Below are 16,144 nucleotides of genomic sequence, written 5' to 3'. Positions count from 1 at the left end.
ACACGTGACTAAAACCCTGTTCTGCCCGAGGTCAAATCAATTCATATCCCATCAGCAACTGCGAGACAACCCTGTCCACTTCATACTCATCCGTTATAAACAACTCCAGCCTGCTTGGTACATGGAAATTCTATTTCTTTTACATTTATTGGGCTTTTATTAGGTGAATTTGTATTTTTATGGTATTTATTAGCTTCTGTCTTTTGCCCATTCTTCTAATGGCAATCTGATTTCAGTATTTCTCTAGTTTAATGCTGATGTTTTCCTAACTGATTTGTAGACTCTAATGGTTAGTCTGTTGCAAATATTTTTCCTAGTTTCCTATTTTTTTTTCAATTTTTCATATGTATTCAATTTTTTAAAATGTAGTCACTTTACGTTTTCCCCTTATTTATTTGGAAAGCTCTTGTCTAGTTCTGAAATCAACTGTTCACCTGTGATTTCTTTCAACTTTTTTTATGTTTGAGAATTTTTTTTTTTTAAACAGGGTTTCTCTGTGTAACAGCTCTGTCTGTTCTGGAACTTGCTTAGTAGACCAGGCTGATCTTGAATTCAAACTCTCTGAGATTCACCTGCCTCTGCCTCCCGAATGCCGTGTACCACTACCGCCCAGCTATGTTTATGATTTTTAATGTTATTAGTTAATCTCTGGTGTGGTGCTTGGTGTGTGGAAGAGGAATGCCATGTTGTCTCCTCCCCTGACCACAGTGTATGCGCCTCAGTAACACCTTGAAACACTAAGCCTTCGTAGTTGGTGGGACCATTGCAAGTGCTCGGTTCAGATACATTCTCTTGTTTAAACACCAGAACGCAACCCTTAATTATTGTAGCTTTTAAATAGGGTTTGGACTCCTTTTCAGAAAGGTATTTTGAAGAGGCTGGAGAGATGAGGGCTCAGCATTTAGAGCACTTGTTGCACTTGCAGAGGTCTTGGGTTCCAGTCCCAGAACCTGTCTGATGGTTCATAACCATTGGTTTCTCCAGTTCTAGGGGATCCGATGCCTTCCTCTGACCTCTGTGGGCACCACCAGGCAGAAACATGGGCACACAGACATATACACAGGCCAGATGCTCATACACATAAAATAAAAATAAATAAATAAACCTAAAACAATTTTTTAAAAATTATTTTTAAGAGACTTGTAGCTGGGTGGTGGTGGCACACGCCTTTAATCCCAGCACTCAGGAGACAGAGGCAGGCCAATCTCTGAGTTTGAGGCCAGCCTGGTTTAGAGAGAGAGTTCTAGCACAGCCAGAGCTACACAGAGAAACCGTGTCTAGAGAGGGGCAGGGGGGAAGACAGGTATGGTGGCACACAACATTAATCCTAGCATTCCAGAGGTAGAAGCAGGTGTATCTCTGTGAGTTTGATGCCAGCCTGGTCTACACAGTAAATTCCCAGGCCAGCCAGAGCTACGTGGCTGAGACCCTGTCTCCAACACACACACAGACACACACACACACACATATGTATGCATATATATATATATATATATTCCCCCTCATCTCTTGGTTCTAAATAAATCCTAAGATAATTCTGTCAAGTTGTCAAGTTTAGGAGTAGTTACAGATTTACTGTCCTAAAATTAAAATCAAGTCTTGCCATTCTTCCATGGAAAATCTCTTCCTAACTTTTCCTGGCCTTCTAGGACCTGCCCCAATTGATCTCTTCCATTTTTGCATGGCCACTCCCCGCTGGAATTTAACCACGAGTACATGCCAGTGTCCTGCATTTTTTTTCACCTCCCTGTCTTTGCTTCAGCCACCCTATCTGACTGCCCTAAAATCGATCACCATCTCTCGGTACCTACTTCCTCGTGGACCGGCTTTGTGCATGGTTCAGCCACCGTGTGACCCACTGTGCCACAGTGGCTTAGTCTTTCCTCAGAGCTGTGTAGAAGCTTCTCTATTCCCAGGGCATCAGGCATGCTAGGCAAGAGGTTTGGTTGGTTGGTTGGTTGGTTGGTTTTGTTTTTTGTTTGTTGGGAATGGGTATCTGTGTTATAGCCCTAGCTTTCCTGGAACTCATTCCAGAGCAGACCGACCTGGAACTCAGACATCCTCCTGAGTGCTGGGATTAAAGACATAATCTTTATCACCACCACCACCGCCGGCTAGGCAAAGGTTTTTTTTTTTTTGTACTGAGTATACCTTCAGTCCTCGCCTTCATCTTGTATGTCTAGTATCTACCATGCTGCCATCAGACAGTCTGAGGAAAACATTCGACTAGAAACTCGAAAATAGACTGTTGCAGCAACTGCTGTGAAAGAGAAGTTAGGGACTTGAATCAGGTTGTGATGGCAGAACTAGGATGTCTGGAAAATGGCAAGAGAACAGCTTTGAACCTTGAGCCTTTGAGTGAGAGGACGATTCTCCGAAGCCCGTTTCCAACCCAGACACGAAATGGGTATTTAAGAAGGGTGTGGCTAGGTCAGCTTTATTTATAACATTTCTTGATTTGGGAATGGGGACAAGGCAGGTGTACGCATGGTGTGTGTGTGTGGAGGTCAGAGGGTAGCTTGTAGGATTCCAGGGATTGGACTGAGGTCATCGGGCACCAAGTCACCTCACCATCTCCTGGACCAGTTCTAGTTGTGCTGTGAGTCGGAGATCCCTTTAGGATAACCAGTGGAGATATCTGATCTGCAAGGGGCTATAAATAGGCTAATTATATACAGCTACTGTTGACAGGAGCACTTGGATTAGAAGAGAAACATAATTATTAAGAATTAGGTTAACAGACATACTCCAGGAGTGACCCTGATTTGAACTGGGATGTATATATGGTATATATATATGAAAGGTCAAACCCATAGCTGAGGGATAAGTTATTATGTAGGTGTCCTGAGAATGAGCACAGTTGCCTGCTGAGGATTTACAGGATGAGAATAAGAAAAAAAAAACAGGCAAAGACAAAACCTACCAAATACGTTTATTAGTTATCAACTGGGAAAAGTTTCCTCAATATTCTTATGCCCAGATTTTCCTTATACTCGAGTATCCCGACCAGTCATCCCTATGGCACACCCCCCCTCGCAGTGCATGCTTCCCTTTGACCCCGGACCGCAGTCAGAGAGTTTTGTTTCAGTTCTAGGCACTGTGGGTAGCTCTGTGGAAGAACACTTGCCCAGTTGCATAGTGGCCTTGCTTTGATCTGCAGCTTAGGGGCAAAGGTCTAGAGCTGCAGGTTTATGACGAACCTGGAGGAAGAGGAAGGAGCAAGGCAAACCTCCGGTGGGCAGAAGGGGAAAGAGCTGGGAGAACCCCATGGGAAGTGGGCAGTAACAGCAGGGGCTACCTATACTGCAGGTGACAAGAAATGTCACTTGGCCGTGGCATTTAGATGACCCTGTGTCTGGAGTGGCTAGTACAGTTGTCTTGGAGCAGGAGTCAACGCTGTGAAGAGTAAAAACAGGAAGAGCCATCTCTGCCTGCTGCGGTACAGCACTAAGGTGGAAGAGAATTCCTCCTGGTTTTAAGATAGAGCTCGTTGGCTCTGTGGCTTGTTGACTGCTAGAAGGGGCGAGTAGAGAAGAGCGGGACTGAGTGGCAGGGGATGTAGGAAATGCAGTCTGCAGTCAGCTACCTGTCAGGAGTGCCTGCATCGTGGTTGAGCGCCACAGTTGATTCCAGTAGCAAGAGAAAAAGGAAAGCATGGTCTAGGTGTCTTTCTGTTTGGTTGACTTGAAATCTAAGTGTTTCTTCTTTCTCCTAAGACTCAAGCTGGACACCTTGGAAAAGAATATCAGTGTGTCGTCTTGTCTTGTTGCATTGCTGTTGAAATGCCATTGGTAAAATGTTGATAATTCATTAACCTAGATTTACGGGCTGATACTACATATCCTTATTAAGAGGGATGGAAACAAACTGTTCAGGTGAGCACATTCCCTGAGATGGGGGGAGGGGAGGGGAGGGGTTTTGTTGTTTGTTTGTTGGTTGTTTTTTTAATCACTTTCTTCATCTGTAGGTCTAACTGGTTCTGAACTTATGATCCTTGTGCCTCAGTGTCCCAGGCACTAGAATTACAAGTGTGTTTTAATTATGGCTCCTTTTTAAATTATTTATTTATATTTTATGTACATTGGTGTTTTTCCATGGGTGTTGGGTCCCCTGAAACTATAAATAGTTGTGAGCTGCCATGTGGGCGCTGGGAATTGAACCCAGATCTTCTGGAAGAGCAGTCAGTGCTCTTAACTGATTGAGCCATGTCTCCAGCCCCCTAGTTATAGTTTCTATTTCTGTAACAAAACACCATTCATGACCAAAAAGCAGATTGGGGAGGAAAGGGTTTATTTGGCTTATACTTTCATATTGTAGTACATCTTTGGAGGAAGTCACAACAGGAACTCAAGCAGGGCAGAATCCTGGAGGTGGGAGCTGATGCAGAGGCCATGGAGGGTGCTGCTTACTGGCTTAGTTCCCATAACTTGCTCAGCCTACTTTCTTATAAAACCCAGGACCACATCCAGGGATGGCATCATCCACAATGGTCTGGGCCCTTTCTCATCAATCATTAGTTAAGAAAATGCCCAAGCTGGGTGGTGGTGGCACACGCTCTTAATTCCAGCACTCAGGAGGCAGAGAGACAGGCATATCTCTATGAGTTTGAGGTCAGCCTTGTCTACAGAGAGAGTTCCAGGACAGGATCCAAAAGCTACAGAGATGAAGCTGGGTAGTGGTGGTGCACGCCTTTAATCCCAGCACTAGGGAGGCAGAGGCAGGCAGATCTCTGTGAGTTAAAGGCCATCCTTATCTACAAGAGCTAGTTCCAGGACAGGCTCCAAAGCTACAGAGAAACCTTGTCTCGAAAAACATAACAAACAAATAAAGCTACAGAGAAACTCTGTCTCAGAAAACAGGAAAGAAAGAAAGAAAGAAAGAAAGAAAGAAAGAAAGAAAGAAAATGCCCTAGAGGCTTGTCTACAGCCCGGTTTTTCAGTGGAGATTTTCTCCTGTCTTATGACTCTAGTTTGGGTCAAGTTGACATAAGATTAACTAGCACAAAGTGTGTACCATCAGCGTGGTGAAAAAGTGGATTTTTTCCCCCCTTGAGATATGGTTTCTCTGTGTAGACCTGGCAGTCCTGAAACTCAGGCTGGCGTTGAACTCAAGAGATTCACCTTCCTCTGCCTCCCCAGTGCTGGGATTCAAGGCCTGTGCCACCACAGCCTAGCTGAAAAGGTGAATTTTTAAGGAAAAGAAAAAAATTTTTTTTAGAAGCCCCATTAAAACAAAGCAACATGAGAATAAAAAGCTGCCCTGTTTTCTGGTCTGCTGTCTCACAGTGAGAAATTTTTATATGTTCACTTCCTCAGAGGGAAGAAAGCAAGGACACCAGCAAGAGAATCAGGTGTTTCGTAGCTCTGCAGAGGCCTCAACACTGAAAAGTAGAGAGTTCAGGCATAGTGTGCCATGGACAAAAGGCTGTTGTGAGCTGTGTGCAGGAGTTGGTGAGAGCTTGTGTTATGCCCCTTTTTTCTGTGGGAGTTATTTCCTGTTGTTGACTAGAGTTCTTTATTTAGACCCACCTAGCTTCAGAGCGCCTGCTAGCTTGCAGAGGGAAGTGTGCACTTAGACAGTCTCTTTGAAAAAGACTTACACTGCTCATGCATTCGACAACATGATGTGCACAGACAGCAAGATCCTGTATCATCATGATCTTGTTTCCATTTAGAAACAGCAGCTTGGGTCTAGTGACATGCACCTGTAATCCCAGCTTCCCTAGAGTGGGAGGCAGTAGGATAGTGAGATTCGGACCAGCCTGTACAATTTAGCAAGGTTGTCTCGATACTAAAATTTAAAAGATAGTGAGTGACAGAGATACAGCCAGAAGTGAGGTGCTTGCCTGGCATTGGTATGACCCATAGCCCAACTGCAGTATCACAAAGTAAATAAATAAATAGATAGCACACCTTTAATCCCAGCACTTGGGAGGCAGAGGCCTGCGGACTTTTATGAGTTCAAGGCCAGCCTGGTCTACAAGAGCTAGTTCCAGGACAGGCTCCAAAGCCACAGAGAAACCCTGTCTCGAGAAACCAGATAGATAGATAGATAGATAGATAGATAGATAGATAGATAGATAGATATGCATATATATGTATGTGTGTATATATATATGCATATATATATTCATGTGCTAAGTAAGTTCTTTGGAGTTTTGAGGAGGTGATCAGATGGCCTTTAAATTTTGTGAGGAAGTTTGTAGCCCTTCTTGCATGGTAAGAGTTAGCTAGCAATCAGGAATTATGCCCGAGCACAGCTGTGAGCCCTGCTGGACAGCCTTCTCATTAAGACTTTAGGTTACTGTAATGTTGCCATTGAGCTTTGCGGTTGTTTGTTTTGAATCAGGGTCTCACTGTGTAACCCGGACCTTGAACTTGGCATCCTCATGTCTCTAATTTTCAGATACTCAGATTACAGACACGTGACACCAGGCTTCTTGCTCAGCCCTTTATTAAGAATATTTATATAATACTATTAAAATATATAAATACACAATAATTAAGTTTTTAGTAAAGGGTAATACCGTAAAATTAATGAGAATAAATTGCTACTAAATTCATGGGAGATAATAAATATTTACTGTACATATGTCCTATTTTTATTATTTTATGTGTCTGAGTGTTTGCCTGCATGTATAGCTGTGTGTCAGATATGTGCCTGGTACATTTGAAGCTGGAGCTAAAGGTGATTGTGAACCATCACATGGATGCTGGGAACCGAACCTTGCTGTTCAATGAGAGCAGCAAGTGTTCTGAACCTTGAACCATCTCTAATCCATGTCCAGTAGTTTTTATTAACCGACATTGGAGACTGTAGATAAAAATTTCCTCTTAAGTTCTGCTTTGTGGGACTCATGAAGAAGAAAGCAAAGAAAATGTATTTCTTTGACTTAGTAAATTCTGAAACAGTAAATTAGAATTCTTAAATTGTAACACATTTATTTGGTTTTTGATACTTTTAAAAGAAATAAACTCTCTAGACTCTTTGTGTCGCTCCCCAATTCCATTCCCCTCCTCTCCTCACCAGTGGACAGTGTTTTTATGAACTCTATTATCTGTCGTATAGTTCGTATGGTTCCTACATATGTACTTGTAAACAATAAATAACATGCTTTGAACACTTTCTGTTCTGAAACAGGGTCTTTCTGTGTCCCTGGCTGAACTGAACTCCCCCTGTGCACCAGGCTGGCCTTGAACTCCCAGAGACCCACCTGCTTCTACCTTCCCAGTGCTTGGATTAAAGGCATGGACCACCTCTCCTGCTTGTTTTACAGTATCTTATACAAGTGGTAATGTATTGTTATGCCTTACAGCAGCTTTATTGTCTTCAGCTATTTTTGAGATTTGCACATTTGTTGATATGTAATATTAGTTCTTTGAAGCCAGTGCAGTTTTCAGGTACATGGGTTTGTCCTCATCTGGAACTTTAATGTTGTTTCCAGCATTTGCCGTTATAAGCAGCGTACAATTTTTTTCTGTCTGCCTGTCTCCCTGTCTTTTTGTGTGTATCTCTATGGTGATTAAAAACAAATTTCTCTAGACTCCGAATATAGTCCTTCTATGGCCTTCTCAAGAGAATTAAGCTCCAATACCATAAGGAATCCATCATGGTCTTGTCCTGTAGTTAAATATTTGCCAGACTAGCACTGATTTTATACCTTCCTCTGAAGACCTGAAGGTATGATCCCTAAGTCATCTTCTGTAGGACTTATTTTCCTGTTGAACCCTAGTTAAGAAAGTCTTATATGTACATAGGCGGGAATGTGCCCTTCAGCATATTGCTGGATCGTTTCAAATTTTTCTAAAATAACCATACCCACTTGTGTACTCATTAAAGCTTTGTGAGAGTTTAAAATTTGTGTGTGTGTTTATATGCGCTTGTGTGTGCAGGTTGACACTGGGATGTCTTCAGTCACCTCTCTTTATTTGTGTGTGTTATGCATCTGTGTATGTATGATAACTCGTGTGGGTGCGTGTAGAGACCTGAAGTTGAGGATCACTGTCTTCTTGATCATTCTAGTCTGCACACTGAGACAGGACCTCTCACCCAATGCAGAGCTCTCTCTCTACCTTTGAGGGCTGAGATTGTAGGTGACTGTCAGACCTGCTCAGATTTTACATGGGTTCAGAGGACCCAAACTCTGCCCCTCACACTTGGGCAGAAAGTGCTTTATCCACCAGGTCACCTCCCCAGTCCGCCTGCTTTATTGTTGTTGTTGTTGTTGTTATTTAGACAGGGTCTCACTATGTAGCTCTAGCTGTCCTGGAATTCACTGTGTAGACCAAGCTGACCTCAGACTCAGAGATGCACCTGCCTTTGCTGGGATTAAGAAAGTGTGCTACCACCTCTGGCCCCCTCCACCTTGTTTTTTGAGAAAAGCCCTCACACTGAACTTGGAACTGTTTTATCTAGATCCGGGGACCCACATGTGTAGAGATTGCTTAGTGCTGGGGCTGCAGAGAGACAGAGGAGGATCTGAACGTAGACCTGTGCTTACCCTCTGGTCCTCTCCTCCATTCTGAGCTTCCACTTTGTCTTCATCGTTCATTAGATGAAGTTTTTACCAATTTAAAAGCTATGAGTTTTGTTTATTTTATAATTTGCATATTATTTTACTGTAGTTCCTAACTTTCCAAGTGTTTATTAGACATTCCGTTTCCTGTTTTATCTGTTTTTCTATTGTATTTTTTTAGCTTTTAAAAAGCTAACTCAAGTATTATTTATGAATTCTAAGTACTTTTGTTGAGTCTGTGAACCTCACATGTTACAATCTTTAGCTTGCTTTAACTTGTTAGTGGTACATTTTGTTCAACAGATCCTTAACTTGGTTGTTTCTTTGTTTTTTGAGACAGGGTTTCAATGTGTAGTCCTGGCTGTCCTGGAACTTGCTTTATAGGCTGCCTGGAACCCACAGAGATCTGTCTGCCTCTTCTTCCTAAGAGCTGGTGTTAACGGCGTGTGCCTCCACTGCCGGCCATGTACTTAACTTACAATGCAACCAACGTTACTGATCATTTTCTCCGTGGTTTGTATCTTCTTTTTTGGAGTTCTGTATAAATGACTCAACTAAGGAGATGTTAGTGAAAGGACAGAGTTGTGATATTTGAGACACGGCACATCAATAATAATAGAGAGTGGTTACAGCCAAAGTTGTGGGGGGAGGATGGTGCTGTTGGGGTAAAGCCTCCAGAAAACACAGTGGGAATCAGCGGACCGATAGAGGGCCACGCAGAAGCAACTGTGTTGGCCGAGGGATGGGTACTGCCAGTTGGGGCCCAACAAAGGCTGCAATGAGGAATACCCAGCCTTTCTCCCTTTGACCCAGTCACCTCCTGCTGCCGTCTTTGCTAAATTTCATTGCCAGGCAGTTGGCAAGGCTTCATGGTAAGCAAGTACTCTACCCACTGAACCACATCCCAACACAAAATTGAGAAGAAATTGTTGAAGTGTTTGATGCTAGGTACTAGACTCAAGGCCCCACGTATTAGGCTAGCCCCTTGCCACTATAGTACACCCTCAGGCTGAAAACTGGGGCTTAAATTGGAGTTGCATTTAATGGGTTTAGGGGAACATTAGCATTTCTATAGGGTAAAGTATTCTTGTCCATGAAATGGCATGGGTCTGCATTATGTATCCCTTCGTCTGTGAACTTAGGAATGGCATTTATTATCTTTACTTTTTGTTTCTGGATACCATATGCAAGTAGTAATTCTAGAATCTTTATCCCCACAGCTATTAATTTTCATCATTAAAACTAGAAATAAAATGTTCAGCAACTTTAAGGTTATAACAAATTGAAGTGGATATGTAATTAATTAGTTAAATTTTTTTCTTATCTTCTTTGTAATTTAAGTTTTAATTTCCTTTCCTTAAAAAAAGGTAGAATCTCACTGTGTAGCTCTGGCTGGCCTGGAACTCAGTGTGTAAACGAGGCTGACCTCAAATTCAGAGTCTCCTGACTGCCTCCTGAGTGCTGGAATACAAAGCATGTTACCACCAAGCCTGGACTAGGCTTTAATTTCTTAAAGAAGTTATACAGAAATGGAAACAGTGTTGAACTTCCTCCCCCCTCACTCTCTCCTTCGTGCTAGGGTTGAAAGCATGCACCACCATTGCCCTTAGTGTCTCTGAATCCTGGGGAAAAAAAAGAAAAGAAAATATTAGAGTGTATGCATGTGCGCACATGCTCTTAGTGTGTACGCATGTAGGTTCCAGGCAGCAAATTCAGGGCGCCAGGCTTTATGGCAAGTGGCTTTACCTGCTGAGCCATCGCTCTGATCCTCACCCTGTCATTTGTTCAGTGAGCTTTTTTACTTAACCTAGTTTCTTTCTTTTTTGCTTTTTGCTTTTTCGAGACACAGTTTCAGATGTGTCCTCCCTGGTCCAGATGTTAGATAATTTTGAAACTGTCTCCTTCATTCTGGCAGTAGAATATTTTGTTGTTATTGTTTGTTTTATTTTTCTGGTGGTGGCTATCTTAGGAGAGGGTCTGTCTGTATAGCTCAGCCCGGCCTGAGTGTACTATGTAGATGAGGCTGGCCCGCCTCAGATTTACAGAGCTGCACCTACGGCCCCTGTCTGTCCAGTGCTGTACTGAAGAGTGCTGGGATTACCATGGGAGTGCCTGTGACTGATACTACTCTGGGATGGAGTTCCGGCAGAGGGCTCACCTCATTAGCGTACAGGATGCCCTGTCCAGTCCCCAGCAAGACATAAAAGTGGGAGGAGCTGTAAATTCCTGATCTTGTGTTTTTCCACAGACAGTTCCATTAAAGTCTTAACATTTTTAGCCGGGTGGTGGTGGCACACGCCATTAATCCCAGCACTCGGGAGGCAGAGGCAGGTGGATCTCTGTGAGTTCAAGGCCAGCTTGGTCTACAAGAGCTAGTTCCAGGACAGGCTCCAGGCTACCGAGAAACCCTGTCTCAAAGTAGAAATTTTATAGCTGTGGTTTAAAAATTATTTTAATAAAACATTTTATTTTATAAACATCATCATATTCTTCCTCGAAGGGCCTCCTTATTCACAATTAATTTTTGTTTGTTGTTGAGTTGTTTGTATTGCTCAAACTGGCCCTAAACTTCTGGGCCCAAGGTCTCCTCCTCCACCAGGTTTCCTGGTGACCGAGACTATGGGTGTGCCCTGGCTTTTATGGATGGTTTGAAGGTGATCCTACATAGTTACTGCAATGGATATGAAAAATATACTATGGAAAATATAGTTTAGTCTAGCTGATCATATAAATGTGCTTGATTTTGAAATATGAGAGGCATCTGGTGTTAGAGTTGTGCTTTTACAAAAATGTATTTTCTACCATCATTTAGGCGAGTTTTCTTTGCAGTTAAAATGACTGGTAATTTTTTTTTTTTTTTTTTTTTTTTTTTTGTGAAACAGGATCTAGCTCTGGCTGTCCCATAACTCACTGTGTAGATTAGACTGGTCTAAAATTGGCTACTAATTTATAGTACGTGTTAGGTTACTGGCATTTAATTTTTTTTGAGGTTTATTTTTCTTTTATGTGGATGGGTGCCTTGTCTGTACGTGTGTCTATGCATCATGTGCATTCCTGGTGCCCACCGAGTTGAAAGACAGAACTAGATCACCTGGAACTAGAGTGACTGATAATGGTGGGCCACCATGTGAGTGCTGGGAATTAAACCCAGGTCTTCTTGAAGAGCAGCCAGTGCTGTTAACCACTGTGCCACCTCTCCAGCCCCCACGTCCTATATTTGTTTGTATGGCTTAATTGACACTTTCTTAGAGTAAACAGGTTAGAAAAGTCTTCATACGGAAGTACAGAGCAGTTGAATGATAGCAGTAAACGATGTTTATTGGTAAAGTCTTTACCCAGATAGAAAGTCTGTACCGGTTAGCTTTCAAGAGTGAACTTTGTAAGCTCTTTTAACTAGGCTTGTCTTTAATGGTATAGTACAGAGACACTGAAAAGTAGTTATAGATACAGTATTACTAGTGCTCTGTGGTTATGAAAGTTAAAAAGAACCGCCTAAGTATTTTGATTCTACACACACAGTGGGAATCAGTCATGGTGGCTGGGTCTGTAGTTCCTTATTTGGGAGACTGAGGTAGTAAGAACACGTGAGCCTACAAGTTTGAAACTGGGTTGTGTAAAAGATTAGAGCATATTTATACGTTTATATTTATGAAGGATTAACCACTTTATTTCTCCACTCATTCTGCTAGTACCTTCCAAGTACATACTTAGTGACTGCTTCCTCCGCCACCCTCTGTCTTGGATGGAGGCTGGCAGTGGGGTGATAAAGTGGCCAGTAGAAGGCATAGTAGAGAAGAGTGAAGGGCTGGTGAGTATGATGATGCGATTTCGTTTTTATCCTGTGCTTCGGCTGTTTATTCTGTGGGTTAAAATAAGGCCAAGGATAGGCAGGGTTGGAGTTTTGGGTAAAAGAAGCAAGAATTATTTTTTATCTATATCCTAGTCTCTGGTTGGGTCTAAGTGATATGCACCAGTATCAGGCCATCTCTGAGTGTCTTTGCTTCTCGAGGAGACCTGGAGAGCCGCCGCTGCCCTGTGTGCAGCCCAGCAGTGTGCTGTGGAGACGGGCAAGTGGGTTCAGATGTGCTGTTCTTCTCCGGGACTTTGAAACCAGAGGTGGTTTGAGTCATCCGGACATGAGAAGTTTTGAGGAACATAACTCACTGAAGAGAACACATTATTACCTTTATATTATTTCCATTTAGAAATGTGGACTTGATTTTATATTCTTCTAGACAAGTTGAACAAAGCACAAAGCATTGTATCTCATTTTAGCCCTAGAGCTCCTCCACAAGCAAGACTGACACTTCCCTTTCAGAGAATCCAAGCTCCAAGAAAGGGTTCCAGAAACCAGAGTCCAAGGTGCAGAAGTCCGCTCAGTGCTGCCCAGGGCCGGATTCGGCCTCCCAGTGCTGGGGCCAAGGAGCTAGACCCAGAATTATCTGATATAACCCTGTGCTTGTTTCAGGACCCGTGTTGATCTGAGATCTGTGACACAGTAGATTAAGTCACAGATTGGGCTGGCTTGATGGCTCAGTGGAGAGGTGTACATGCTGGGCAAGCCTGTGTCATCTGAGTGTGATCCCTGGATCCCACGGTGAACGGAGAAAACAGACTGCCAGAGTATCCTCTGACCTCCACATGTGGGCCACCGATCACACACACACACACACACACACACACACACACACACACACTAAAAATGTTTAAATCCTAGCTCAGTAGTGGAGTTGTGGGTCTCCAGATTCCCTGTCAAGAGTCTTCACCTACCAAGTTAGTTCCTAGGACAAGAGAAGCTGGGGGCCGGCCATTCAACATCCTCTGACATTCCGCGCGAGAGAGCCGGTGTGCGGAGACCAGCAGATAGTACTAGATTGAGAAACAGAAACATTTGGGTCCCCTCCCACCAAACGTTGTCTTTAAGATTGTATTGTGTTAAGATTTAGACACTGTCGGGTTTTTAGGAAAGAAAAAAGCCCAATCGCTGATACAAGAACGAAGTGCCTGTGGCCTGAGCTGGTAGCCATTACATCAATCAGTGACTCCTAGGGAAAGATCCTTAGCTTGGGGCTATAGCTATGCTGTGTGAATGAAGACCGGATGGAGGAGCAGGAGAAGGCCTGACTAGGTAGAAAAGGTGGAAAGAAACCTGCGGAGTAGGTTAGTTTGTCATCAGGTACCAGGGGAGTCTGTGACCCTGCACCATCTGCGTGAGATTAGCGTTTCCTGACCTTACATCCTATGTAAGTCCCCGCGGTCAGGTAAGGGATGTGGCTTCCAGAATTTTATTTTGAAAATCTATCCCATTTTCAGCTATTATGGTAATTCTGTAGTTGGTATCTCATATTTTCCATGAAAAGACACCTAGCCAGCTTGTTCTATACAGTGCTTTAATAATCAAAGCATTTGTTCTTTTTTTGACATTAAAACCAAGACTAAGAATGTTGATGGATGATTGCTAGTATTTTAGCCTCAAATCTAGAATTAAGTTGAAAGAAAAAAAAGTTTTGGAAGCCTATCTGTTTTTCAGGCTGGGTAGCTCAGTGATCGAGTGCTTGCCCAGGGTGAGCCCCAGGCCCTGGGTCCCGTTCCCTCCTCACACAAAGCATCAGACATAGATACAAATAACTAAGTAGTCTTTGTTCCAGTTCCTATATCTGACTTGTCCTTAGTTTCCTTGGTCCATGCTAGTGGAGTGATAAAAGCACCCTTCAGTCAGTGCAGCACCGGACAGAGTCTGTAGGACGTACGGCTATAGAACTTCAAGAGAAGCAGGTCTGTAAACTAGTATCCAGGACTTCACCAGGACCCCTCTGCATGAGCTCATGATTTCGCAGGTTTCAAAATTTGCCATTGAAGTCTGTGCTGAGGAAAAGGAGTGAGTGCTTCTCTTCTCCCTAAACAGACGTGTGATAGTTAAATGTGACTGACTAACTTGTTCTCGATGAAGGTTATTTGAAATGAAGCTTTAAAAAAATTGATTTTTTTAATATACATTGAGGTTCTGCCTGCATATATGTCTGTGTGACGATGCCAGAGCCCCTGAAACTGAAAGTACAGACAGTTGTGAGCTGCCCTGTGGGTGCTGGAAATTGAACCAGAGTCCTTTGGAAGAGCAGCCAGTGCTCTTAACCCTGAGCCATCACTCCAGTCCCTTAAATGGACTTTTAAAATGTGTAAACCAAAGTTATATGTTCACTTAGAATTTCTTGACCATTTTGTAGGAATAGCTAGTATTTTTCTTTAAAACATAAAACCAGGCCAGCCATGGTGGCAGTGCACACCTTTAATCCCAGCACTTTGGAGGCTGAGTCGGCAGATCTCTTTCAGTTTGAGGCCAGCCTGGTCTACATAGTTCCAGGGCCGGCCGGGCTATGTGAATTTTTTTTTTAAATAGTCATTGCGTATACTTCAGAAGTTCAGGGAAGGGACCTGAAGAAATGGTGCAGCAGTTAAGAGCACTTGTTCCTCTCACAGAGGACTCCAGTTTGGCTCCCAGAACTACCTGGCAGCTCACAGCTGTCTGTACGTAACTACAGCTCCAGAGAACCCAACACCCTTTTCTGGCCTCCACAGGACCAGGCTTGCACATGGTTCACGGACATACATGCAGTCCTAACAGTCTTACTTGTAAGTTTTTTGTTATTAAGCGCAGGGAGGATCTTCCTTTACCTTTGAATGTCTGGGCTGCAACAGAGATGGCTGTGTTGGCCTCCATGGAACTCAGCCTGTGGAGACGGAGCAGGGAAGAGGTACCTGATGCTGCACCAGACCAGCGGTTGTGTGGCTGCCATTTCACACCTGGGCCAGTTGAGCAAATATGCCAGATTCTAAATCGGGAAGGTGAAAAGGCAACGCGTGCCCTGATAGGCTACTGAGCATTCAAAACCACAGCCCGGGCAGTTCCTCGCCCCAGAATCCACCATGGGCTGCTGTCCTCAGAACCCAAGCTTTTGCACACAGTGTAGCCACGCAAAGATGTTGTTTTCATCTCTGGCTCTTTTCTTTTGTACAGGACCACTGTATTTGTGAAGCCATTTGCTAGGAAATATCCAAGTGTCACAAAATTCTATGTCTGTTTTCTTTTTTTAACTTCAATTCATGAATAACAGTTTCAATTCATTTTAAATTCAACAGAACTAAATACCTCTGGCCTCCCACAAAGACATCATCACAGGAAGAGAGTATTGCAGCTTCTATTTCAATGGCTGGTTCTTAAAGTAAGCGCTGAAAGTATAAGTGAGTGGGTGGGGAGCGAGCTGTGTGTAGTTATGTTGTATTCAAAGGCAGAACTCTAGAAATGAAAAATAGCTTGGCTCTCTAGCAAAACGTTTGAAAATTTTATGCCACCTAGGCATAAACCAAACAAGACCTCACAGGGCCTCGTGAGCATACTTTCTGTGGTGCCAGTTTTGAATGCTATTATAATGACTTGCCAAAGAGAGACACAATTGGCTTTTGATATTGGTTATGCCTAATGAAACATCTATCTGTATGAGGTTTTGATGATATCAAGGATTTACTAAGAACAACTGATAAAACCTGATGCACATGGTTCCTTTAACATTTTGGCCCACATTATTGCTGTTATTATTTGAGACGGGTTTTCCCTATGTTGTCCTGGCTGGC

At 43.1% G+C, this 16,144-nt stretch overlaps 1 protein-coding gene across 1 annotated transcript in view; it reads left to right on the top strand.

Moving 5' to 3' along the window:
- The window catches only part of Sertad2 (SERTA domain containing 2), a 117,915-nt gene that overhangs the window by 78,310 nt on the left and 23,461 nt on the right, over positions 1–16,144 (top strand). The gene's annotated exons all lie outside the window — the stretch shown is intronic.

This window comes from Microtus oregoni, unplaced genomic scaffold (assembly GCF_018167655.1).
Source record: "Microtus oregoni isolate MIOR12 unplaced genomic scaffold, Mior012 000019F_ref0000042, whole genome shotgun sequence".
Taxonomy (NCBI): Eukaryota; Metazoa; Chordata; class Mammalia; order Rodentia; family Cricetidae; genus Microtus; species Microtus oregoni.
This window is presented reverse-complemented; position numbering and strand designations above follow the sequence as displayed.